This window comes from Leucopleurus acutus (genome assembly GCF_964270905.1).
Source record: "Leucopleurus acutus genome assembly, chromosome: X".
In the NCBI taxonomy this organism is placed as follows: Eukaryota; Metazoa; Chordata; class Mammalia; order Artiodactyla; family Delphinidae; genus Leucopleurus; species Leucopleurus acutus.
Genome location: NC_139148.1, coordinates 127736140 through 127763947, shown reverse-complemented (window position 1 = coordinate 127763947; position 27808 = coordinate 127736140). Strand labels below are relative to the sequence as shown.

General features: G+C 50.8%; 1 pseudogene across 1 annotated transcript in view; it reads right to left on the bottom strand.

Moving 5' to 3' along the window:
* LOC309978651 (spermatogenesis-associated protein 17-like) overlaps window positions 1-27202 on the bottom strand; it is a 94761-nt pseudogene extending 67559 nt beyond the window's left edge. The window contains exon 1 of the transcript in view: window positions 27109-27202. The product of the transcript in view is annotated as a spermatogenesis-associated protein 17-like (transcript). The remainder of the gene's footprint in view (window positions 1-27108) is intronic.
* Between the last annotated feature and the right edge of the window lie 606 nt (window positions 27203-27808).

Here is a 27808-nt window from a genome sequence, read left to right as displayed (position 1 = left end):
GAGATTCCAGGGACTCCCTTAGCAAAGGTGGCTGACTGACCGAGCCACCCGACAGGCCTGAATCATTGGTCAAAGGGCTGAGAGTCTCCCTCTTCCTTTCTCCAACCTCGTTGGGGACACTGAGCCCAAGAGAAAGGAGAACACTTGCCCAAGGTCATGGCCCAAGGTGATGTCAGAATTGGAACGAAACTCTCCCGTCTCAGTTACTGCTCTGTCTTACCACGGCCCTCCTGCCCTCCAGTGTTACAAATGGGGAAACTGAGACTCAGAAAACAAGTAGCTTATAACTCTCTTTGGTCACAGAATCCCTGAGACCCCTCCAAAGACGCCCAACTTCTTTTCTTGGGGCGGGGGCGCACCGCACGGCTTATGGGATCTTAGTTCCCCGACCAGGGATCGAACCTGGGCCATGGCAGTGAAAGCGTGGAGTCTTAACCACTGGACCACCAGGGAATTCCCAATCCAACTTCTTGATCTAACCGCGTGATGGGACTGATGTGTGTATTGCAAGGGGAGAAGGAGAGAATCGTGCTTTTCTCCAGTGAGCCATGCACCGTTCTTTGCTGTGTAAGTGGGGACATGGGTGAAGCTATGAAATAGCCAAGTCTGTGGCCTAGTGAGGTGTTTATAGCAGGGGATTCTGGGAAAGCATCAGCGACACACTGAGGACCCTCAGTTTCAATGGCCTGGCTTGGCGCTGAATAGAAGGCATTCCAGATGGCCCTTCCATCCACTTCTGAGTCCGCAGCATCCCATGCTTATCTAATCAGCTGTCCACGCACCCCTAACAATGGCACCCTGAGCAGGGCGGTCAGCCGTGCCAACACCGTCTATCCCAGTGTTGGGCGACAGGCCTCAGTGGCGTAGTCTAAACACTTCCCAGCGTTCTGGGTTGAGGCTCTGATTCCCCTCCCCCCACCGTCCTCTTCCTAATACTCACTGGAGAACATTTACATCTCACGGAGGAGCCCGAGCAGAGGGAAAGGTACTGCCAAGACTGGGAGTGCACTCTGCCACTGGAAAATGGAGACTGTTATTGACTCCATTATAATTCAAAAAATCAAATGTATTTCCGGTGATTAACTGGGTCTATTTATAGACTATGAGGGCTGAACTGTGATATTTATAGAATGTCATCACATTTAGCAGTAATAGCACAATTACATGTTTATGAAGTAATGGTTTTGCAATTTTTCCTAGAATTCTCTGACATTTAGATCTGGAAATTTTACATTTTAACAAGCAAGAACAGCAGCTATTTATTTAAGGGTGAACAGCAGAAACTGTCTTCTCTGTAACTCCTTTCACTCCAAGAGGCTGCAAACCTCCCAATTCATTTGGCTTTCACATACAAAATAAGATGATGTACGGCAAATAATCTACCATTTTTTTGTGGAGCTCTCTCTCTCTCTTTTTTGTTTTTTTGTTTTTTTTTCCTCCTGCCGCTCCACGAGGCATGTGGGATCTTAGTTCCCCAACCAGGGATCGACCCCGCGCCCCCTGCCGTGGAAGCGCGGACTCCTAACCACTGGACCGCCAGGGAATTCCCCCTGCTCTCCTTCTTAAATGGTGTCTTTCACTGCTTGGAATTCTCACATCCCTGAATCTTCCTCCTTGGGATTTGTGTTGCAATGTTTCTCCTTTTCCATGATGATCTAAGCCAGGTTAAAAGGCCAAGACAGATGTCTTCCATATCCAAAGTAATACAGTGGAGGTGAAATGAGACCCCATGTCACAGAGGCCCCCTTTGCCCTAACTCATAATCTAAGACTTGGTGTGGCAAGTGGGGGAAGTGGAAATTCTCTTTGGGTTATTGATCTCAGCAGTAAATCAACATAACCAGTTGGGTATCCCTGGGGCAGGTGCTATAAACAATTTTTTAAGGCTCAGGCCTGAGTGCTGACCCCGAAATCCCTTTAACGTCTAATTCTAAAGCGGACGTTCTTCACACGCAGCTACCAAACCATAAGTCGCAGCCCCCGGCGGTGGGCACAGCCTTAGGTCCTGGAAGATGTGTCTGCAGTGACCTGGGGCTTGTGGTTGCTCATAACATTTAATGTCCGTGGTGTAAATACTCCCATCATGGCTGATTCAAACTACCAACGTGATGTCATCTGTCAGCTGGCTCCGAACTTTCCGAAAATGGATTGATCATCTTTGAGAACCAGTACAAACCATTTCCAGCACACCACTGCCTGTGGCCAAACGATAAAGTGGAACCTGAATCAGACCGGGAGGCAGGAGTTCCGGCTCTGGGACCAGTCCTACTGGCAGTAAACTCTGGAGTGGTCCCCTGCCTCTGGTCTCTCTCCCTCCAATTCACCCTCCACATCTCATGACACGACCTTTCTAAATTGCACATACAGTCACGTTACTCCCTGGCCTGCAACTCATCTCCCTGAGCAAGTTCACCCAGTTCCATGATTTCACATCTTTATCTCCAGCTCTAAGCCTCAGAGGCTGTAGAACCAGTGGTCCCCTAGACGTCATCCCTGAACGTGCTACAGATTCTTCAAATCAACTTGCCCCAAACGGAACGCATCATCTCCTCTCCCTTTCCTCAAACCTGCCTCTTCCCCAGTGCTGCCCATCTTAGCACGGGATACCATCACACTACCAGCCCCCAGTGGCTCAAGTCAGAAAACCAAGTCGTTGTTGACTTCTATCCCTCCTTCATCTGGTCTTTTCCATTCTCTAACCTAAAAATGTCCAGAGTACACCCAGTTCCCTCCATCTCCACTGCTACTCTCCTGGTCCAATCCATCATCATTTTTGCCTGGATTATTCTAAACTCCGCCCCCCCCCCCAATTCTATCCTCTTCACAGAAGTTCACGTGCTCTCAAAACACAGATCTCATGCTATTGAATATTTTTGCTTAAAAAAAGTGCCAGAGTATTCCATTACCTACGTGATAAAATAATTTGCATGTATTATCTCCAGTCTTTATAACAACCCATGAAAATAGCTGTTAGCCCAGGAAACTGATTCCCAGGGAGGAAACAATAAAGTGAGTGCCCAGCGAAGCCAGGGTTTAAATTCAACTTTGCTTGACTCTAAAGCCCACGCTCTTGGGAGTTCCCTGGCGGTCCGGGTTCAATCACTGGTCGGGGAACTAAGATCCCGCAAGCTGCGAGGCGCGGCCAAATAAATAAATGAATGAATGAAAATAAAACCCACGCTCTTTCCCCCTTCCACATGGATTGGGGGGCAGGTAAACAAGGAAGAGAACCCGGGGCTTAGATGGGACTCCAAGGGTGCTCCCAGCTTGGACAGTCACAAACTCCAAGACTTGGGGGCCATTTGTCCGGCACTTTGTCCTCCTTGAGGCCCATTTTCAGCTCTGCTAACACTGAGGCATCAGCTCTTCAAAATGAAACCTGAGCGCACGTACGGAAAGTCCACAGCCTAGGAGGTAACTTCTCTCGCCCTCAGCCCCCTCAGGAATGAAATGGAAAGATGATTCCCTGCTCCATTCCCTGCCCTGGTTGTTGCATCAGTCAAGGATAAAGGTGGACATGAACATGCTTTGCAAACCCTGAAGGGCTTCATGGGCGTGCGGGTTTCCTAGTTTTTTGGGCAGAATCCTCTTGTTTTCCTGTTGCTGCTGAGTAGACAGCAGTGGTCCCGTAGAGCCAGAGAGCTGGCTGTGCGGCACGGTCCCTCGTCATCTGACGTTTATCGGCTCAGGTGGGCTGTGAGCCTCGTGGGCTCCTTTTCTGGTTGCTCTCTGCCCCGGGCCTCAAGCCACCAGATCAGGGAGGGGCCACTTCTCTGATCCACGACAGGGGAGCAGTGGGTACCTCTGACCCTGCCAACTGTCTGCTCCCGGGCAGACACCGCTCCAGAGCCCAAGATGGGGATCAGCCTATCCTGAGTTCTGCTCCCAGCTCTGTCACTTACCCGCTGTGCCACCCGGACTCCTTAGGCACTCAGAGCTTCAGCCACATCCATCGAATAGACAAGAATTATTTTGGTCCAGACTGAGCTTTGGCTTCAGTGTAAGTAATTAAAATGATCTCAACATACAATGACAGGCACGCGCTCTGCTAGCCACGGAGCCGGGTAATAATCATCACTAGCATTGGTTGGGTACCAGGCACTTTCTGTGTCCACACTAGTGCTAGGAGGGAGGCGAGGACACTTGCCCAAAGTCACACCATGAATGGAGTGGCAGAGCGGGACCAGAACCTCCACACCACAGAGCCTCAGTCTCTGCTTTCCTGCTGTACCGTGGGGATGACGGAGGGGCAAACTGGCCACCGGTCACCACCAGCATGGCTGCCGTGCCAGCTTAGGGCGGAAGTGGGCGTGGGTGGCATCTCCACGACAAGCCCATCTGTAGCCCAATGGACCAAACTATGTGATCTTTGTCAAACCCCTTGAGGACCGTGGGCAAAGGGACAGACAGATCCCAGGATGGTTGCTGGCCACCCTCTTCCCGGTGGCACCATATTTAGGGCCCCCAGAGGTGACCACCTCAATCGTAGCTAAAAAGACTGTCCAGCCCTTCCCCAGCCTCCTCCTGGCTGCTGTCTGGCAGAGCCGATGTCCAACTTGGTGTTAATGATTAACGCGCAGCGGTGGGATCACAGAGTTGCCGAGAGTCCTGTGTCCAAGAATGAACCGCATTGCTAAATCAGCGAAGACAGTTGCCAAGGTAACCCCCATGTAATCTATTTAACCGGCTCCCCAAACACCAATCAAGGTCAGATAACACACTCTAGCACCATATGAACACACTCAGACAGCATCACGCTCTGTAGCAAGGCAGCGGGGAAGGAAGAAACCTCATTAGGAAGAAGGGGAAAAAAGCAGCCTAAATTTCATTTTGAAAAGTGTTAATTGGGAATGCAGTAAGCTCAGGGAGGGGCTGAGTCCACCACTTGGGCACGTCCTGGCCTCCGACGAAGTCACCGGGGGCCGTTTGTTAAGAGTTGCCACCGTCTTCTCACTTAGGATCAAAACAAAAGACGCGGCTAGACTAAATTATTCATTTCATTGAGTGCTTTATTCATGCAAAAGTTTGTATTTACATTTCAACCTAACAGGGTGTTTTTTACTCCTTTTAGGGGTCCCCTTATCTGCCTGGCCCATTGAACCGCTAGCCCCCTCCCAGCACTTCTCAATAGTTTTTTAAATGTCTTAAAAGACTCTGTGCAGCCATAGAAATTGTGTTTCCTGTTCCCTCACCCCATCAGCCTCCCCGGAGAGTGGCCAGCTGAAAAAGCCACGTTGTAGACTTGCCTCTCAGGCGCCTATAGAAAGGGTCCTAGGCAAGAGGCGGGGAGGGAAAAGGTGAGGGCACAGTCATGTCACCCATCCTTGTCCCTGGGCTGGCCCTGGGCCAGGAAAAATAAAAGTGGCTGACCTCAAAGGAAAGCTGGAATCAAATCTCCAGGCGTCCCGGTCCCACCTTTGGGCCGGCTGGGGCCGTCTTCAGAGTCCCTGGCCTGTTTCCCAATCTTCACCCAACTCGTCTTGGTGACCTTGCCCCCCACAAGGCCTGCAGGAGGATCTCAGGAAATGTTACTGAATCCCAGGGCCCACTCCTTATGGAACACATCCGGAGACCTGGCTCCCTGCTCTCTGACCCTCAGTGCATCGCCCACCTTCTAGCCCTTCTAGACTAGAGGAGCCCGAGCCATCTGGACCGCTAGCCATGGGAGAAGTGTATGGGCACAGCCGTCAAACATTTTCTCTGAAAAAGAGCAGCATTTTGCTTTCTATACCCAGAGGCCCAGCCCAGCCTCAATTGGTCACATTTGTGTCTTGAACCCTCTTTTTCAAATGTGATTAACTTGAAGAAGCCCAGGTGGGGACTCTGAGAGCTGAGAGAGCTCTCCACGTGGTCAGTTTCATCAGAAGATTAGCAGTTTGTGTCTGGATTTGGGCGCATCAGGCAGAATGCTCGTGCCACTCACAGTCTGTGATGGAAAGGCTTCCCAGACCAACTGAAATACCCAAGGGGGAATAATCATGCTTTGTGAATCACGGGCTGTCACTCTGGGACATTCGGGCCATCTCTTCCCCATCTGTCTTGAATATGGGGATGGGGGCCATAGGACAGCGGACAGACCCGCTGAGGGCATACTCCTTTAGTTCGGGAATCGTCAGCCAAGGCTTCAGAAAACCCATCAATTGTCGATGTGGATGTGGGGGTCAGGGTCTTATGCTGGAGATGGACAGGGATACAAGAAAGGAGAGGACGTTTCGTGACTCCACAAATACGTGTACAGTCAAGATCCTGGATATAAGCAGAAATTTCAGATTTGGTCAATGGGCTCTCAAAGTCCGTTGCAAATTGTGTCGTGGCTGTGACATATTTAACATGCACCAACCCGGGTACCATTGTTCTTATCTTTTTAGCCTCAGCATCAGCCTGGCAGACGCTAAGCATTAAAGACTTTTGTAGACAGACGCAAGCCTTCCTGTCCTACAAAGTTGCTCTCTGATTGGCTGGCAGGCAGGCCACTCCCCTGCAAGCTTCTAGATCAAGGGTTGAAGGCTGGGTGTTGGTGGAATCGCTTCCAGAACAGGGAGGATCACAGCAGCCCTCTTTCAGTAAGGATCCTAGAAGGTTGCTCATGTCAGTCACTGCTGCCTGGCTGAGGAGAGATGGGACAGGGCCCCTCGCCTCTTAGCACAGCATCTTTCTCTCACAAGGGCTCCTTTGCCTTCTTTCCTCCTCAGCCAGAGCCAGCTTTTGCCAGGTGACCAAGAGGCACGGAAGAGAGATGAGGCCTGGGATAGGCTGACACCCTATTTCCTACCCTTTCCCTTGCCCTCTCTCCTCACACCATTGGACTCCTTATATAAAAGAGCCCCACTTGGGAAACAACCCAAATGTCCATTGATGGACGAATGGATAAACCAAATGTGCTCCGTGCCTATAGCGGAATATTATTCAGCCTTAAAAAAGGAAGGAAATTCTGACACCTGCTACAACATGGATGAACCTTGAAGACTTTCTATTAAGTGATAGAAGTCAGTCACAAAAAGACAAATACTGTATAATTCCACTTCTGCGAGGTCCCTAAAGTAGTCAAATTCATAGAGACAGAAAGTAGAAGGGTGGTTGCCGGGGGCTGGGGGAGGGGGAAGGGGAGTTAATGTTTCATGGGGACAGAGTTTTGTTGCGCAAGATGAAAAGAATTCTGCAGATGGATGGGGGTGATGGCTGGACAATGGTTAAAATGCTAAACGTGATGTTATGTAATTTTACCACAATAAACAATTTTAAAGCAAGAGCCCCACTCGGATCGGCTTGTAGGCAACAAGGAGGGACTCGCAGATCCAGTCACATTTAGGTCAACGCCCCCATTCACACTCGCTTCAGCCGGGGACCACTGTTTTCTGAAAGCACTTTGAGCCAGGGCAAAAAGCACTCTTTGACGGCGGTGTAGAGGTTTCAGCACCTGGGGAGCCGGGTGAAATGGTGAGTGCTCGGATGAGAGCTGCACGAGTGGGCTCGTCAGCACGGACTGGGGATCAAAGCAAGCAACAAGGCCAGGGATGGGGAGCCGCAAGGGCCCGAGACAGCGGCCAGCCCAGGCTCCTGTCTGGCCAGAAAGGAGAGTCGAGACCATGCCCCGCCCCACAGGGTCCGTGGCAGAGTCAGGACCGGGACCCTGGTCTACACCCCAGGACGGCAGCCTTGCTTGGGTAGAGAGCCCTTCCTTGGGCATGTGGGCCATGCCAGACTCCAGTGGACCAGAGCTGAGCTAGAACAGAGGGCAGATGCTGGCCCAGGAGGTGCCGTTTTGAGACATATGGAACCGAGATCTCTGAAACAGAAATCCCGGACTAGACAGTCTAGACAGACACTTTTTCCTCATTAAAAAGGCCCCAGAAGCAGGCTGATTATAGGTGGGAAAGCAGGATGAGTTGATCTATTTTTACAAATGAAGAAACTGAGGATCAGTGAGGGGAGGTGATTGCCCAAGGTCGTAGCTAGTAAGTGACATAGAAAGGACCGGAACCCCCCCAAATCAAGGGCTCCGGTTTACTGCCCACTCTGGTATCCTCCCCAGAACCCGGTCATCTGGAGGTGACCATTTATTAAGTATTAATCGTACAGCAGGCACTGTGTGAAGGTTTTTTATATGTATTTAATCCTCACAACAATACTGGCGAGGTGGGTGCTAGGATTACCCTGATTTTACACAAGAGGATATGGTGGCTCAGAGAGGTTAACTGACATGCCCAAGTCACACAGCCATAAAGTGGGACGCTGAAATTCCAACCACAGACTGTTTAGCTCCAGAACATATATTCTTAACCATGAAGTTAGGCAGTTTTAGAAGCTGGAAAAGAACAGATGCCAAAAGGTACCGATTCCAGACCTCACTGAAGTTAACACCAAACACGCATTTCTTTGATAGGCAGTGAAGACCGCTAACTGATTTATTTTTTTACTTTGTTTATTGCATTTAAAAAATTTGTGAAATAATTCACATACCATAAAATTCACCCTTTGAAATTGTACAGTGGTTAGTGAATTCTCAAGGTTGTGCAATCATCACCGCTATCTAATTTCAGAATATCTCTGTCACCCTAAGAAGAAATTCGCAGATATGGTCGGCCCCCCTTGGTTCCGCGGGTTTTCAGTTATTTGGGGTATGCACCTAGGAGTGGAATTGCCGGGTCATATGGTAGCTCTGTGTTTAACTTTTTTTTTTTTTTTTTTTTTTGCGGTACGCGGGCCTCTCACTGCTGTGGCCCCTCCCGTTGCGGAGCACAGGCTCCGGATGCGCAGGCTCAGCGGCCATGGCTCACGGGCCCAGCCGCTCCGCGGCATGTGGGATCTTCCCGGACTGGGGCACGAACCCGCGTCCCCTGCATCGGCAGGCGGACTCTCAACCACTGCGCCACCAGGGAAGCCCTGTGTTTAACTTCTTGACGAGCTGCCAAACTGTTTTCCAAAGTGGCTGCAGCAGTTTACATTCCCACCAACGGTGTGTGAAGGTTCCATTTCTCCACATCCTCATGCCACTTATTTTCCTTTTTAAAAAATGACAGCCTTCCTAGTGGCTGTGAAGTATCCTCTCATTGTGATTTTGATTTGCACTTGCTTTTTCCTCATGACTAATGGTGTGGAACATGTTTGCACGTGCTCATTGGCTACACGCGTATCATCTTTGGAGAGACGTCTATTTAGGTCTTTTGCCCGTTTTTAATTGGGTCATTTGCCTTTTCATTGTTGAGTTCTTTATATATTCTAGATATAAGACCCTATCAAATATATGATTTGCAAACATTTTCTCCACTAACTGACCTTTGGTTCATACAGTTCAGAAACATCAGAGCTGGGAGGATTCTTTGGGGTCACTTGGTCTCTGGATCCCCCTGTACCTGAATGGCCCTTCAAGAATCCCAGCTGCTGTCATGGCAACCAGGTGGAAGCAGGGCGCAGACTGATGGCCAAAGTAATTTGTTCTTTAAAAAAAAATGTAAAACTAAAAAAGTAACCTCTCCCCAATCTGCTAAGTAAAATAGATTAAAACAAGACAAATGAACCGTCCAGAGACAGCCACCTTCAACAAACAAACCAACAACCTACCCAGGTCAGCAACGCTCAAAGCAGCAATTCCATTCCTCCCAAGGGGTAAGAACTGCCTTCTTTTTCTCCTTAGTTGGGAAAGCCTTACCCCTGAGGCATTACAAATGAGATTTAAATTTAAATCAAATCTCATGCAAAATACACGTGTCCAATCACAGCAAAGCCCCAACAAAGTAGCTTAGTCCCTTTAAACAGAGTGTCGGCTCCAGCTGGGTGGGTGTCCGCCCAGAGTTCATTCCAATAGGCCCCGTGGTAGGGAGCGGCTCTGGACAGGGTGACTTTGTTGCTTGGTAGGAAAACGGCCAGGCTGCGATGGAGCCTGCTGGAAAACAGGCACCACACCAGCCCCTGGGTTGAGAACCCACAGTGGTACACTGAGGAGAACAAGACCCCACCCGGCTGTGCCCCAAGCCCAGACTTTGGTCAGTGTCAAGGTTAGCTAGCAAATGGTTCTAGATACTGGGAGAATGAGCACACCTCTCTCAGGCTCGTGCTGCAGTCTGTACCTGGGACATCCCTGTCTACCTCGGGCGCTGCGGCTTCTTGCCCACACTTGCCTTTAGCCAGAGCTCCCTGCCTAAGGATAAGATTTTGAAGCCAGCATTCACATCGGTCAGGGACTTGGGCCTTTGGCCACCACAGACCCTGCTGTGACCTGGCTCTGCCTCTGGAGTGTGCCCAAGTAGGGGTTTGTGGTCTGAAGATGTTGTCGGGCCGCCCCATCTCAGCCAGATGTGAAGACACAACACAGCTGGGGTGGCGCCCAAGATGTGCCGTTGATCCGCCTTCCGGAGCCATCCCTTTGCCACCTTGAGGCTGCACTCGCTGGTCTGGCTTGGACACGTGATGGAGGGGCCTTGCGCACCCCGTGCCATGCCGAATGGCCATGAGACAAGGAGCTCTTCCTCGCGCGCCTCCCCCCCAGTAGGAGAAGCACCAAAAACACGAGACACAGGAACGTGAGAGCTAAGCTGTTACCGAGGCTGGCTGTCTTCTGAATTTAGATCAAATCCTCGCCAGCGAGGAGATCTCAGCACTGTTATTGGTGAAGGGAAAAAACAAAGCTCTGTCACCTCGACCACTGCGGAATGGTTCGGAAAAAGCATTTTCAATTTATTTCCAAATTTGTTTGCAGTACATAAAAAACCCATTTCACTGTTGCTACCTCTGGGGGTTGGGTCCTATCATATGGGCAGAAGGATCTAGCAACACTATAAACTTAACTCAGAAGAGCTCAAGTCCCAGAAAGAAGCCATTTTCTCCAAGGAAGTAGGGCTAACTGTGCCGGGGCCCGTCGCGGAGAGCATGTGTTTCCTCGTTCCTCTGGCCCACTCGGAGGCCAACTACTTCTCCTCAAGCAGGCTGGAGACCAAGTGTGCTAACAGGGGGAGCAGCCCTGCCAACAGGCAGACACTGCACTAGCGGCTCTCTCAGCCCGGCTATTTCTCACGCAGGCCAAATCCATCCACCACGGCCTCAGAGCACAGACGCCCCACAAGCTGTTCAGAGCTTTCCTTCCCATGTGTGCAAAGCATTTCGATCTGAAGGGATCACATGGAAACTCGCTTTGTAGCCTCACCTTGGGAAAGTCAGTGCCATGAAAAACAGTGGAGTCCCCAGTTTTGATTTTCCACAATTCCCACGTTTGAACCACTATCCCCCATCTTTCTCCTGGTCCCAGGCCCCCTCTTGCGCCGCCCACAGACTGAGTCCCTGCCCCGTGTCCTCGCTCAGAGCTGCTCCCGGGTCCGCGAGGAGAGACAGAGGCCCCTGCCGTCTGAGGCATCAGCCCCTTGTTGAACCTCTGCGCTTTCCTCAGGGCTACCTCCCAAGCCTCCCCTTGGGCCTAGAGGGCAGTAATGTCCTTCTCTTTCCTGGAGTGACCGCTCAATCGGCAGCACAGCAGCTCCGGGGACGGAGCGAGCCTCTCGCTCCTGAGCCCAGGAAGACTCCGCCCCCGCAAAGGGTGCCCAGGCTCTGAGTGCCACTGTTAGGGGCTCAGTTGTGTCCCCTCTTCCCCCCAAACGGATTTGTTGGAGTCCTACCCCTCAGTACCTCAGAATGTGACCTTACTTGGAGATAGTGTCTTTACAGAGGAAATCCAAAGTAAAATCATTAGGGTGGGCCTGACCCAATACGACTGGTGTCCTTATGGGAAGAGGAGATTGGGACACACACAGAGGAGCAACCGTGTGAAGACACAGGGAGAAGACGGCCGTCTGCATGCCATGGAGAGAGGCCTGAAATTGGTCCTATCCTCACAGTTCATAGAAGGAGCCAACCCTGCTGACACCTCGATCCTGGACTTCTGGCCTCCAGAACTGTAAGACGATACGTTTCTGTTGTTCTAAGCCTCCCAGCTTGTGGGACTTTGTTACAACAGCCCCGGCAAAACCAGTACAGCCACCTTGCTATGATAGCCAGATGATGGGTACTAAACATCCAAAGATTCTTCTGGAATAAATGTCAAAATGCCTCTCAAATACACAATATAGCAAAACCCAATTCTCCTCCTGTATTCTCTTTTAAAAGACATCTGAAACCATTTGCCACTTTTTTCAAAAAAGAAATAAGGAAAAACGAGAGCTGTGTATCCATCGCGGTACACGGCAAGCCGGACTGAAGGCCGAGGCAAGCAAGGAACGGGTACCGCCCCTCTGTGGGTGACGAGCCTGACACGAGCGCTCCCGGCCAGGGCCCTGCTGGCTCTGAGCGTTTGGGGCTGAGGATTCGGGGAAACTAGCACAGGAGCCTGAGAATAAAACAAAACTCATGATAGGGGCCCAGCCCCTAGAGCCAGAGCCACTCTGGGCAAAGCCAGTCTTCTCAGATGGCTGCTGGGTTGGCCTGGGGCTTCAGGGTGGGTGTCCCAGATCCCCCTGAAAGCCCTATGGGGATCACGGTATGTGGGTGGGAACCAGTTAAGCACCAACTGGTACGGCAGACTCACCATCTCACTGCACCCTGCAAAAATGGCCTCAAGTTTGGGATGTCAGGATGTTCATCTGAGCCAAGTCAGGGTGCCTGGGCAGTAGCCCAGGATGAGTTGCCCCCCAACCCTGTCTGCACGTGGCAGAGTCAGGACTCAAACTCAGTCCTTCTCATGGCGCTCAGGGCCCCGGTGACATTGCCCCCAAAGCTGCAGAAAAGTGGAGGATGTTGCTGTGAGATTGGAAAACAAGCTAGAACAAAGTAATCAAAACAAAACCCCAAAACCGAACGCCACATATGCTTCGCAAAGAGGGCTGGGGGAGAAATGTTTGGCTTGGAAACGGAAATGTTTTTCCAAGCTACGAAAAGGAAAAGCCCAAGCATGGAGGGTTCAAATGGGCATGTTGACTACGTTTCCAAGAGTGACACAATGCTTTCGGAATGGCTGAATTGTTTTCCTCTTTTTGGCTTCCCTGGGTGGCCAGCAGTGAGGGGGAAGCAGCCGCCATGTCCAGCCATTTGCCTGGACAACAGGCGACAAGGCTGGGGGTGCGGCCTGAGGCTTCCCTGTAGCAACCACCAGGGCCCAGGCTCCACGGGGGCCCTAAATGATGAACTGACAGGGTCAGGTGGCCAGTGAGGCTGTGGGATGATGTCAGCCCATCCAAGCAGCCCCTCATCTTGCCCAGTGGGGCCCCACTTGATGGCAGAAGGAGAACAACACAAATTATCAAAGGGAAAGCAGGGAGGAGTCAATCCCAAGGTCAGGGTCTTGTGCAGTGGACGTGCCAAGAGGCAGAGGAGGCCACCACAGCAGTCTTGCCTACAGATTGCAGGGCTGTAGCGGGGGATGGTGGACTGGAGGCGGGGAGGGCGGCCGCCGCCAGCCCGCGGGGACCAGAGATGCAAAGACAAGGCTGGCTGTGTGTGTGAGCACGTGTGTGCATGTACGTGCACGTGTGTGTGTGTGTGTCATCATATATATTCCACCAGTGAAGGCTTCCCTGGGTTCCCTGGGTTCCTCTTTCCAATGCTGCAGTTTCCACCTGACCTGGCTTCCCACCACTGGACCAAGGGAGATACTAGAAGGTAGTGGGGGGGCCCTGAGGAGGGCGGAGGAAGTGGGCAGCAAGGAGGCAGGATGCAAGACAGGAACGGGAATGGCCCAGAGTCCACGGTCCCAGCAGCAATTGACCATGAGCCTGGCTTGGGAAGGTTCCACCAAGCAGGTTGGGTCTGTCTCACCAGTTCAGTTCAGTGTCTTCTAGACAATTCCCTGCTAGTGGTGCCAGAGGGCTTGGAAAAGGAAGGGAGCAAGCCGTATTCACACATGTGCCTGCATTGTCCCAGGAGACCTCACACCCCCCAGCCACCCCCCCCCACATGGAGCAGGCCATCAGTTACGTCCTGAAGAAAGGACCTTCCTTAGTGGCCCAGAGGTTGCTGGGTCATGAGAGAGAGCCAGCTCTCCTGCTCGTGATGCTGTAGGGTCCAGTGAAGAGTGTGATGAATTAAAAGGATTTGCAATGAAACAAGAAGGTCTGACTATGTGCACAGGCAGAAGCTGAATTAAAAATTGAGTAAAGGTGAATGAAAAAGAAAAGCCCTGAGTCTCAGTGCTTATTCGCCCAGTTGGTCCGGGAAGAGGAGAGGTCAACTACCCCTGTAGGTTAAGTACTGTTACTGTATTCCGATTTCACAGATGATGAAACAGAGGCACAGGGAAGGGAATTAACCTGACCAGTGTCGCCCCCTACCCTGACTCCCCGGGAGTTACTTGCTGAGAGGGGATTAGAACCCAGGACTTCTGACTTCTACACCACAGTTCTCTTCTCTATCCCCATTGCTTCGGGACCGTCACACACTTGTAAACGATATTGCAGTGGCAAGTAGAGGGGTTATCCTGAAAGAGCTGAGAGGGACCATGCAGCTTTGCTCCTGGCCTCAGGCCTCCCTGGGGGGCGAGATGAAGGAATGGTCCTGGTCCCGATGCCCCTGTGGGGTGCATGGTGACACGTGATGCTCAGTGGGCCAGCTCTGAGAGTGGCCAAGGCACCTATAAGACCCACCTCCATTGCCATTAACTTGGGGAAGCAGCGAGGTGTGGCCAGACCGGGGCACGGAGGACCCTTTGTGGCAGGTTTGGCCTTTATCCCAAACAGTGGGACGCAATGGAAGGGCTACAGGCAGGGGAGCATCACAGGCAGATGTGGGCTCAAGGAACCTTGCTCGCTGAGTGCCAGTCTGGACCCACGGAGACCAGCGAGGAGGCTGGAGGGCTGGAGAGGCAAGAGCTAGTGGGGGGCTGGCGGCAGAAGGTGTAGGGAGAATCCAGTCTCCAGCCCCCACGGGAAACCCTCTGCCCACAAGATCAAATGCCACCTGAAAGACAGCAATGATCATATTGTTTCATTAACTGGCTTCCCCAGCAATTTACATACGACAGTGCCCCTACCGAACAGGTGTCAAAAATACAGCAAACTCTATTGTGCTGAAAAAGTCACTTTGACAGGTGGAATTCACGGAGACTGAGTCTTGTGAAAGCATGAACAAATCTTTCCGTCAAAGTTTATATTGAAAGTGGGGAAAATAGATTTCAGAGCCAGGCACACTCATAATGTGAAAGGCATTCTTATTTCCTTCAGAAAATTCTAGCACTACTCACACGCATGTGGCCCCTCATCCCCCAGACCTGTCTCCCCAACAGAACACACCATCTGGATGCCCAGAAATATGGGTGGCTCTAGAAGTGGCATCACTCTGGCTCCCAGCCGTGAGGTCCCCACACAGATCGGCTCCACAACTTCCACCAAAGTAACATGAGAAATCTTGGGGGGCCTTGGGGTCAACCATCCAAAGGAGGGCATGGATCCCTCAGACAGAATAAAGCACTCTAGTTCTTGACTACACTTTACTTCTTCACCTTAGATCCCTTCTGCAGCAGCCATTTCTCTCCTTCTTCCAATGCTCCCTATGCCCCTGGCACCTGAGGTCGCCAGGCTGCACCTCTTGGCTTTCCTCATTGTGTTGAAAGCCCATCTTTGGTTTCTCCTGGTTGGCCCTGGCATCTGGGCATGTGTACTGGGCACTAGCAGTCCGCTGCCTGCTCCAATTTGGGCTGGTTTTGGTTCCACCCTGTCTCTGCCTCTACCTTCCTGGGAATCCCACAGCAAAGAGCAGCCCTACGCCTCCTTACCTTGCGTGGACACCCCAAGGGAAGGTTTGGTCGAGGTCCGATTTGCGGTTAACAGTCGGGAAGGTCCATGAGCCACCACCCTACTTTGCCTCCGCACCCAGCCCACAATGAGAGGGGATCCGCAAGACACCTGTTGTTACCATTTATCCCAGGCCAATAAAGAGTACTAACTTGCTATATGAAGCGACTCGGGGACAAGCAACAATTGTGTGTGTGTGTGTTTTAATATTTATTTATTTGGTTGCACTAGGTCTTAATCGTGGCAGGCGGACTCCTTAGTTGTGGCATGCAAACTCTTAGTTGCAGCATGCATGTGGGATCTAAGTCCCTGACCAGGAATCGAACCCGGGCTCCCTGCATTGAGAGTGCAGAGTCTTATCCACTGTGCCACCAGGGAAGTCCCCAACAATTGTGTTCTGTATAAGTTATTTCACTGACCTTTAAAAAAGTGAAAAGTGTTTGGCATCTCATCAGCTCATCTCCTGAACTGATGAGATGAACTTCAGCCTTGTGGCTTCTGGGCCGGTCAGCTGCGTGTCCAAACTGTAGAGACAGCAAAGGCGATGTGTGCAGATGAGAGACGGGTGAAGCACACTCTGAATTATCACCAGGCACCAACCCATCTGACCTGTAGAGTTAACCCCTTACTTGCGGAAGCAGAAGATTATGATCATGAAATCAATGCACATCGGTAAATTAACTTGCATCGCTTTACAATAGTTTTCCCTTTACTGATTAAAGTCAAGGGTAGCAAAGAGGTGCACTGCCCTGCTTGGAGAAATTCCCATTGGTCCAAGCTGTAGACCTTCTGTAATGAGACACAAGGCAGTGGAAGTGGTCCCCAGCTTGCCAAATTCCTGCACAAACACACTCATCATCCCACAGTCAGAAGGAAGAAGCGTCGTGAAAGTGCAATACGTTAGACACTTTTTAAAAAACTTCCCCTTAAGGTCCGTCGACAGATGAATGGATAAAGATGTGGTGCATATATACAATGGAGTATCACTCAGCCATAAAAAGAACGAAATAATGCCATTTGCAGCAACATGGATGGACCTAGAGATCATTTTACTAAGTGAAGTAAGCCAGACAGGGAAAGACAAATACCAAATGTTATCACTTATATGTGGAATCTAAAACATGATACAAATGAACTTATTTACAAAGCAGAAACAGACTCACAGACATAGAAGACAAATTTATGGTTACCAAAGGGGAAGGTGGGGGGAGGGAGATAAATTAGGAGTTTGGGATTAACAGATACACACTACTGTATATAAAATAATCAACAAGGACTTACTGTATAGCACAGGGAACTGCATTCGATATCTTGTGATAACCTATAATGGAAAAGAATCTGAAAAGGGATATATACATAATCACTTTGCTGTACACCTGAAACTAACATAACATTGTAAATCAACTATACTTCATTAAAAACAAACAAACAAACAAAAACCGTTGCTTAGAGACGTTGGGCTACAAGCAACCCACTCTGACCGCTGTCCCCCTACAGCTAGCCCAGGACCCTAAGCCAGCGGTTCCCTGTAACTTCAGTTAGTTATTTAGCCAGTGTGTTCTGTTCCCTGTCTATACATCAAATGTCAGCTTGCACCCTCATCAATCCCAACTCCACATATCAGGTCCCATAAAAGAAACATTTGCAATACAAATAAAATGAGTGGCTGGAAAGCCAGATTGCCCCAACACCAGACAGGAGAACTTGATTTTAGTCAAGGTTTTGCGCTGGGCGCAGGGGAAGCACCAGGGAAGCCGGGGATGAGAGAGGAGGGGAGATGGGCCTCTTGGGGAAGGCCTTGGTCCTCACACCGAAGCTCTCAGTGCTTCTCGTGCCCGCCATGGGAGAGGAAAAATAATTTTCCCTCTACCCTTCTAGGTTCTTGACTGAGACGCCCCCGTAACAGAAGGAAAACAAGCAGAAGTGTAATATCTTCTTTTCCTCCTGTATACATGGGAGAGACCCAGGAAAACTGAGTAACTCCCACAAAGGGCCCGAGCTGCCTACTGAAATATCATCTCCAGCTAAAGACAAAAGAAGATGTCGGTGGGAGGAGGGAGCCAGTTATGCGAGGTTATCAGGCAAAGCTCAGTAAACAAGGGTATGGTTGTTATGCAGATTTCAGTCTTAAATCCACTGATAAGAGTTTTTAGAGTTTGAGAGTTTTCCTTCTCTTCCCAGTATGGAGAGGGAGACGCCCTTACAAATGGAAATTTCTCTTATAAATGTAAATGTGTCTTACAAAGGGGTAACCTCTACTTCATTTTCAGAGTTTCTCCTAGGTCCGCCGTTTCTTAAAAATAACCTGGTCAAGATAATCCTTATGCCAAGGACGCATATTTTGGGGCGCCAATTCTGCTCCTCTTGAAAGCCCTGCGCACTGGGCACCCCGGGGGAGGGGGAGAGACTCCGCCCACAGGAAGTTCTGCCAGCCGGAAGCATCCTTGTCCTGGACACGGCAGTCACCTGGACCTGCCCCTGCCAGAGGGCCGGTACCTCAGACACCCAAAGCTGCCTGGCCTTCACTACAGAGCCGGTGGGTGACAGTGACTTCGGGTGCGGTGAGTGGGCTAGTTTGTCTGTGGATGTGGGCATTCAAGTCACAGCAGCCCTCAGGTGAGCTGGCAGAGGGCACCCAGAGCTGCTTGGCCCTCTCCGTGGCATAGTGGGAAGCAGGATCTAGTTTCTGTTCTTCAAGAACCCAAGAACTCATCCCTAAACTCCCGCATCTCCAACGGAGCAGGGCCGCGGACAAAGTTCGGGCCAGGAATATCAAGTTCAGACCACCTTGCTCAAGGTCACGGCGCGAGGAGGAGACACACTTACACCCCAGCTTTCTGTCCCCAAACGATTCCATCTTCCCTGTTTTGCCCAGTATGTGACCCCGTGATGCTTGGCTCCAAACTGGACCTCACCCTGGACTTCATGAATAAAATGCGGTCCAGGGGGTCACATGGCCTCATGATTCACCAGGAGAGGAGAGGCTTGTGGGTACTTTGCTTCTTAACTGAGGAAGCAGCTAGAAAGCTAGCTCTAATGATGAGCAGTAAGAAGGAGTGGGTGCTATAGGCCCCCTCAAACGTCTCCACCCATCTCACTGCACACCCCCTCCCTAGGCATTGCCAAGCTCTGTGCCTATTTGTCTGGCACTTGCTGGGTCCTCCCAGGGCTCTGACTGCCCTGGGGAATTGGAGGGAAGTGGTACCTACTCCCGTGTAGAGAGGCAGGACACACCGGATGCCCTTGAAGGCAGCCACTGAGCACTTGTTCTTGGCAGACTCGGGGCTGGCCACCAGATGTGGGCTCCAGATGTTTTCCAGAGACGAAAAACACAGCGAGCACCCATGCCTTGTCCGCACCCGGGTGGCAAGCTAGCGGGGCAGGGGGGAAGCAGACAGAAGTACAGGCCCAGCAGAGGGCCTGCCAGCAGCGGCACCAACGCAGGGCCATCGAGGCAGTGGCGGGGGCGGGCACTGGGGGCCGGGGTGGGTGGGTGATCCAGATGTTCTGAGTCTCACAGGGAGGAGGGGGACCCAGAGGTAGGAGGAGGTCACGGTCACAGGCCCACACAAAATGCAAGCTATTCTTCTCGTTCTTGGGACTCACAGATTTTGAAGCCAGCTCTCCTGTTTTCTTTGCTGGGTATTTCTACCAGCGCCTGTCTGATCCCCTTCCCAGCATGCTTAGCAGCTGCTCTCCCTCCAGCAGCTGGGGAAGGCTGGCTCACTGCCTTCCTCTGGGCCTGGCCTGACTATCACAGGGAATCCTTTGGGATAGCAAGTCCCCAGTCCAAGGAAGGCCTCAGGAAGGAGCAGGGGCAGCTGCCCCAGCCTGCGGGACTAATGTGGAGCTGCACCCCCAGACCACAGGCAAGTTCCTGGGCCCAAAGTTGCACCCACAAGAAGGGCTGACACTTTTCTTTCCCTGGAAATCCTACTTTGTAGACATGAGGAAAGGAGTGTCCACCACAAGGTCTGGCCGGCCCACGTACCCTCCACACCGACGACGCAGAGAGGAGCTGGCCTCTCCCCCGGCTGCCTCCTGGCTTGCTCTGGGGTCTCCACACTGCTTTGGGCGACGGGGCCAGGGGGCCAATGCCCAGGGCAAGAGTTCAGGCCAGAGAAAAGACACATTCTTTTTTTAAAATTATTTTGTATTTATTTACTTATCTTTGCTTTGGGTCTTCATTGCCGCGCGTGGGCTTTCTCTCTAGTTGCGGTGAGCAGGGGGCTACTCTTCGTTGCGGAGCACGGGCTCTAGGCACGTGGGCTTCAGTAGTTGTGGCGCACGGGCTCAGTAATTGTGGCTCGTGGGCTCTAGAGCGCAGGCTCAGTAGTTGTGGCGCGCCAGCTTAGCTGCTCCACGGCATGTGGGATCTTCCTGGACCAGGGATCGAACCCGTGTCCCCTGCATTAGCAGGTGGATTCTTAACCACTGCGCCACCAGGGAAGTCCCCACACTCCTCTCATTGTCATTTGCACCCTTTGTCCCGGAGTGGCCCCATCTCCTCCCTGACTTGTCCCTGTGCCTTTGAAGCAGCTAATGTGGGTTTCCCTGGGGGTGTTAATGACCTGCAGATTTAAGGCCTTGGAGGATCAGCGGCCTGGGCAGTCCAGGGGCCACAGGTAACAGAACGGGCTTGGGGGAGGGGAAGGTCTATGGACATTCGAACCACTTTTGAGTGCCCAGCACTGCATTCAGTTCTCACACCCACTCCGAGAGGTGGGCATCGTTAACGCCTCTTCCCAAATGGAATTTCTGAAGCTCACTGAGGTTGAGCCACTTGCCCAAAGTCACAGAGCTAGTAAGTGGCCATTGGCTGGATTCTAACACAGACCATTAACTTCAAAAGCGTGTGCTCTTCCCACTGCTCTACCCAATGCTCCTGGGTGGATAATTCAGATCCTCCCCATCAAAGTTCCTCTGGGAGTCTGCACCCATTTAACACCTTCAAGTCAAGCTGCATTTCCTGAGCCGCTGCTGTTCAGGCAGATGTCCGGGGGCACAGCCTCAGACGAGGACTTCTTCGTGGTAGGACTTCTTCCTCCACTAGAATATAAGCCCCAGGACCACAGGCATTTCTGCCAGTTTTGCTCATTTTCACTCTCTAGTATCTAAAACTGTGCTGCTCAGTCCAGTAGCTACTGGATCTAAATTCATTGAAATTAAACAAAATTAAGAATTGAGTTCCTCAGTTGTACTGGTCTCATTACAGAAGTTTCTAGAACAATGCCTGGAGCACAGTAGGCACTGAATAGATCTCTTCTGAATGTGGAATGAATAAAAGGACTTGGAAGGCTCTGACTTTGCTACAGAGTCAATGGAGTAAACATCATTCCAGGTGGAAGGCACGATATACCTAAAGTTTTATTTGGTTTCTGTTTCTGATAAGGGTGGAGTAGGGAATCTGGATCATTCTTCTCAATGAGAACAACTAGAAAAGGTGGGTAAAAGGGTGAATTGATGGGCAAGTGTAAATGAACACAGGCTGTATAAAACAATAAGAATGAAATCTTAATATTATGGGGGATTTAAAGTATATATGGAATTAAAGTACGCTAGTACACTAGCATAGGAAATGGAAGAGGACGAGTAGAATTAAAGCATTTTAAGGTCCTTGCATTGTCTGGGAAGAGAGTAAAGGTACAAATGAACATCAAACTTTCGTAAGTCAAGGATGAGTGTTATAATCTCTAGGGCAATGGTTTTCAAAATGTGGTCTGGGGACTCCTGGAGTCTCCAAGAACATTTCAGTGGGTCTGAAAGATTGAAACTATTCTCACAATGATACTAAGATGCTAGTTGCCTTTTCCACTCTCCTCTCACACCCGTACAGTGGAGTTTTCCAGAGGCTACGTGATGAGTGAGATCACAACAGGTTGAATGCAGGAGCAGATAGGAGAATCCAGCTTTCTACTATCAAGCCAGTGTTTCATTTTGGGGACAGCAAATTATGCCCAGGGACTGAGATTGTCTTTGCCCACACAGATTCACTGCGGGAACTGTAATTTCACAAGCCAATAACATACAGGATAATGTCTCCTAATAAGCCAGAAAAGAAATAACATACTCCAATCCAATGATAGATTAATCACACCATTGTTCCAGGCAAGGGGAGGTGAAAGGAAGAAAGTCAAAAGCCAGTCGAGGTGTACCTTTTCTACGAGTTTTGGTTTCTTGGGAGGGGTGGCTTTGCCAACAGAGTTTACATCCAGCTTCCAGCACAAAAATAAAAGTCGCTCGTTGCTAGAGCATGTTGCTAGGGAACAACGTGGTGGTGTTGACCAGCGGGCTGATCTCTTTCCAGGGGCACTGCTTGGTTTGTAACCACTTCAGGAAAGTAGTTGCCTTTACCAGGGCAGGAGCTAATGTCCCAAGGTCTTCGGAGAGGTAGATTAGCAAAGGGTAGCATTGCCCAGACTGAAACTCTGGCTTGTCCTCACAAACTCTTGTGTTTATAGTCTACATGCCCCCTAGCCATAGCTGCCAGTTCATCTGTTCTTAGGGAGGAGCCCCCAGCGGGGCCCCTCAGCAGCTGAGCTCCTGAGCGCTTATCAACGGCAACAGATGACATGATGACATCCTGACTCGGCTTACTTCCTTCTGATATCAAAACAACTCTACTTCTAAAAACAACTTTTTTTTAGGGGGGGGGGTCTTTGTTATAAACAAGTGAATTAAAACAACTTCACTTAGCTTGCTTCCATGTCTTGACTATTGTAAACAGTGCCGCTGTGAACATTGGGGTGCGTGTAACTTTTCAAATTAGAGTTTTTGTGTTTTTCGGGTGTATACTCAGGAGTGGAATTGCTGGATCACAGGGTAGCTCTATTTTTAGTTTTTTGAGGACCCTCCATATGCTTTTCCATAGTGGCTGTGCCAATTTACACTCCAACAAACAGTGTACCAGGGTTCCCTATTCTCCATATCCACTAACATTGGTTATTTGTAGACTTTTTAGTGATGGCCATTCTGACAGGTGTGAGGTGATATCTCGTAGTTTTGATTTGCATTTCTCTGGTAATTAGCGATGTTGAGCATTTTCTTCATGTGTCTCGTTGGCCATACAATAGCCAAGACACAGAAGCAACTCAAGTTCCCATCAACAGATGATTGGATTAAGATGGGGTACATATATACAATGGAATATTAACCATAAAACAAACAATGAAATTTTGCCATTTGCAGCAACATGGATGGACTTGGAGGGTATTGTACTAAGTGAAATAAGTCAGACAGAGAAAGACAAATACTGCATAATATCACTTATATGTGGAATCTAAAAAATAATGCACATGGATATACGTGCAAAACAGAAACAGACTCACAGACATAGAAAACAAACTTGTTACCAAAGGGGAGAGGGAAAGGGGAGGGAAAATTTGGGATATGGGATTAACAGATACAAACTACCTTATATAAACCAGATAAGCAACAAGGATGTACTGTATGGCACAGGAAATTATACCTATTACCTTGTAATAACCCATAATGAAGTATAATCTGCAAAAATGCTGAATCACTATGCTGTACACCTGAAATGAACATAATATTGTAAATCAGCTATACTTCAATAAAAAAAACTTCACTTAGGTCATAAACAAGTGGATTTGAAATCACATCAAACCAATACACAACAGCCAGACAGTAAAGAGTTTTGCAAAAATGTAAAGCAATACCACTCTTCTCATTACATTTTTTTGTTTAGAAAAATACAGTTATTTTTCATAAGACAAATATTGTGTTGACATGTAATCGTGTATTAGTCAGGGTTCTCCAGAGAAACAGAACCAATAGGATATATATATATATATATAGAGAGAGAGAGAGAGAGAGAGAGACAGAGAGAGACAGAGAGAGACAGAGAGAGACAGAGAGAGAGGACAGAGACAGAGAGACAGAGACAGAGAGATTTATGGTAAGGAATTGGCTCACACGATCTTACGATTATGGAGGCCAACAAGTCCCAAAGTCTACAGGGGGACGAGGCAAGCTGGAGACCCAGGTGTAGTTCCGGTCTGAGTCTGAAGGCTGGAGAAATAGGACGAATGATGGTGTGGTTCTACTGTGAAGGCCAGCAGGCTCAAAATTAAGAGTTCTATTTTTCAGAAGACACTGCTAAGAGAAGCAAAGACAAGTCCCAAACTGGGAGAAAATATTTGCAAATCCTTTGTCTGATAAGGGATTCATATCTAAAATATATAAAGAAGTCGCACAAGTCCTCTCTGTCTTTCTTGCCTTCTTTTAGACGAATTGTTTTTACTATTCCTTTCTCTCTCCTCCATCCTTGCCAGTTGGTGGTTATATCTCTCTAGATTGTTAGTCGTGGTTACCAATGTTTCAGTTCAAGTTTGAAGGCAGGGAAAAGCCTCTATCCTAGTGGGAAGACATCGGGCAGGAGGAATCCTCTTACTTGGGAAAGGGTCAACTTTTTGTTCTCTTCAGGCCTTCAACTGAGTGGATGAGGTCCACCCACATCGGAGCAAGCAATCTGCTTTACTCAGTCTGTCAATTTAAATGTTAATCTCATCCAAAACTACCCTCACAGAAACACTCAGAATAACGTTTGACCAAATGTGCGGGCACTCAACGAGTTAACAAGTAGATTTTTAAAAAATTTGTTCATGAATTGATAAATATTTTTAAATGGTCTCAGTTTTAATTGTGACATATTAAATATGACCTTTGCTTCTTCCCCATCAATCTCACCTGTAGAGACATAGCCTGATTCTCTGTGAGCTGATAGCTCTGTCTTAACACTTTTGATGGCAAGATGGGAGGAGGAATGAGAAGAGTGGGGGGAAAATCATGGGCACCTAAAAGACACTCCCAAGGCACTCCAGCCCAAGGGAGCTCTACTTGCTAATGGATCATGATTGTTTCTACCAAACAATCTCAACTCTCTCACTCTCTCTTTCAATATATATATTGTATATTGTATATATGTATCCGTATATATATACAGATACATACTTACACATACACAGGCAGAACCCAGAACCACATGAAGCATTTCAACGAAGCATGTACACAGTTTGAAGGAGGATAATCTGTTCCAAGCAGAGATAGCGATGTGATCATTTGCAGTGGTGCAGCGGGGGTCACAAGTTTGTTAGCAAACTGGTAAATGATTGCGCCAAATGCAACGTGGACAAAAAAGCAAGTGCCTCAAGGGGCTTTCCAGTGGCACTGGACAAAGGGAGATGTCACTGAAGGGTAAAGACAATGGAGCCCACTCTTTAGGAGGTTAAGACAGGCAGGTGGTACCTGGGCATTCATTTGCTTGAAAGACGGAATCGGTATAAGGGGCCCCGTGCCTGGGCATATATAAGCGGTGCTGTAGACGTAGGAATATTTGCTTCTTTGGGCTTCATGCTTACTTTTCCAACATGGCCGTTCCCTTTACAAATGATACAAACCCGTCACAGCTGCACGGAGCTCAGCGGTTGGCTCCAGAAATGCTCTCCAGCCTCCGTGGCGTCTGGCCCTCCCGTCAACTGTGGGGCTTTGATGGCTCGGCTCTTACATCCCCATCTGTGGATGGGGAAAGAGACACAGCCAGGTCCCAGGACTGGAGGGAGGCCCCTGGGAAAGGATTTACCCCCAGGCTGCCCCCTCTTAGCCCCTGTGACACTCGTGCCCTCACCATTAACACAGGATGTTTACTAAGGGGTGGACCCCATCGTCCCTCCTATTCCAGGGACCGGGTGAGCAGAGGAGAGAGGCCTGGGGTCTGTCTCACAGACTCCTGCTGTCTGTCTGCACCCAGGTCTGGATCTTCTTCACTTCACTGAGACAGCCAGCCCCCCACTGCTAGAGGACTGGGGGTGCCCTGCAGCCCGCTCCGGCAGTCCTCCATCGCTGGCCATTTCTCACCTGGACCCCAGGCGTGCTGGACCCAGCTAACCTCTTTTCCCAATGAGAATGCACAGTTGAACAGCCAGACTCTTTCTGGATTGTGAGAAAACAACAAATAAGCTTCTAGGATGTGCCCGACTGAAATGTGGCCTATGAAGGCTTAGCAACCGCGCCCACGGGCAGTCAGGGGACCCTGCAGGGCAGATGCATCTGGGGGATGAGAGCCGGGGCCTGGGACAGGTGCAGAGGGATTAAGGTGGCTGAGGGGCAGCACAGGAGGCTACCTGATATTTTCTGAGGGTTTAAAGCCAAGCTTAGCTGCAGATCGGGTAGCGGCTACACAGTAGACTTTCCTGACCACCTGCGCCCCTACCACCACCCTCTGCACACATGCGCGCACAGACACGCTCGCAGGCATGCGCGGTTCTGTACGTGGTGATGCAAGTGCAGACCCAGGAGCCCAGAGACGCCCCTTTCACACACACACGTACAGGGACACACAGACCAACGCGCACACTCCCACAGGCCAGCAGTGCCAGGCGCCTCTCCTCTGTTCCCTTACAACTCCGGCCTCCCTCTGCTGCAGCCCTTAGCCCACTGGCCTAGAAATGCTCATTCCTAGCACAAGTGCCCTGATCCCCTTGTGGAAAGACCCAGGGAGGGGGTTTCAGTGCATCACCCAGGCCCCAGAGCTGGGAGTCCGAAAGGCTTCCTCTCTCCTGCCTCTCACAACCCCCCTGCCGCCACTCATTCAGCCCTCCCTGCTGCTGGGTCCCCCTCCCCAGGAAGCCAGCCCGGGCGGCTTCCACCCAGGCCGCCTGCTGCCTCTACTCCCTGCTCAGTCTCTCCCATGGGAGGCCTGCCGTGCGCCGGGGCCCCAGGCCTCGGGATGAGGTCTGTCCCAGGCAGCATGGTGCTCCCTGAACCCGGGCTCCTCTCTTTCCCAGGCCCAGTCCGGATCCAGCAGCTAGCTTCCCTTCCTCTCCTGCTGCCCCGACCCAGGAGGGGCCCCATGCGCTCCTGTTCACATCTGAGCCTAGATGAGTGTTATGGTTTGTCCCCGCAAAAATGCTGAAGTCCTAGTCTCCAGAGCCTGGGAACGTGACCTCATTTGGACAGAAGGTCTTTACAGAGGTAACAAGTTAAGATGAGCTGTTTAGCGTGGGCCCTACGGACACTTCGATTTCGGGCTTCTGGCCTCCAGGTGGAGCCTTGCAAGGCCATCACGCCTGTGCCCTCCTGGTGAGCTACCTTGAGGTGCCGGGTAGGGACCCGCTCTGCTGGCTCTGCTCTGACAGCGCGATCCCGCCCTGAAGCTGGCGCACGTTGTTCCTGAGGGCCCTGCCTGCCTTTCTGTTTCATTCAAAGCCCCAGCCCCAGCCCTCCCCCACGCCAGCGGAGCCTGCCTGGCTGGGGCCCTGCCCCCCTCGACAGCCGCACGGCCCCAGGAATCTGGGTGTCATCCTCCCTCCCTCCCTCCCTCTCCCCCACGCCCCAGGCGACCCATGACCAAGTGCGGCCAGACTCTCTTCCAGCCGGCTCACCACCCGCGGCCGCCCACTCCAGCCTCAGCTCCCCCGTCCCTGCCCGGATGGCTGTGCTGGCCGCACCGCTGCCAGACTGCACGCCTCTCGCCATTCTCTATGGGGCACCGGAGGGATCCTCCGCGTCCGCCGCCTACTTCTAACATGTGGGCGGCACCGAGCACGAAGGCCCGGCTCCCTGGCAAGGCCGCAGGGCGCTATCTGACTGCAGTCCTGTCATCCTCTCTGGCGTCGTTTTCTAGCCTCCTGCCACTTGCTGTCGTTGATCTAGGAGAGCTCCCAGGGTCCCCTGCAACGGTGGCCTGGGTCCTTCCGAGGTAGCACAGGTGTGCTGGTGTGGCGGGGGCCTGGGTAGCCAAGGGGCCTCTGACGCCGCTGCTTTCTCGAGGAGCAGGGGAGGCCCCGCCAGGCCGGCACCAGCGTCTCCAGGGCTGAGGTCAGGGTGGGGAGCACGGATCACGCTACTTAGACCCGGCTTCTCAGCGCTGTCCTCCAGCCCCAGATGCCAGAAAGTGCTTCCTGTGCTTGGCGTTAACAGACGGCCTGTGGGAGCCAATGGGTGTGAGTGTGTACATGCTCACGAGTACGTAGTGTTCACTAGTCGTGTGTGTCCAGGTGTGTGAGTGTGACTATGTGTATTCAACGCTTGGATGTGTACATACACCCTCCACATGCACATATATTTGTTGTGTGTTCACGT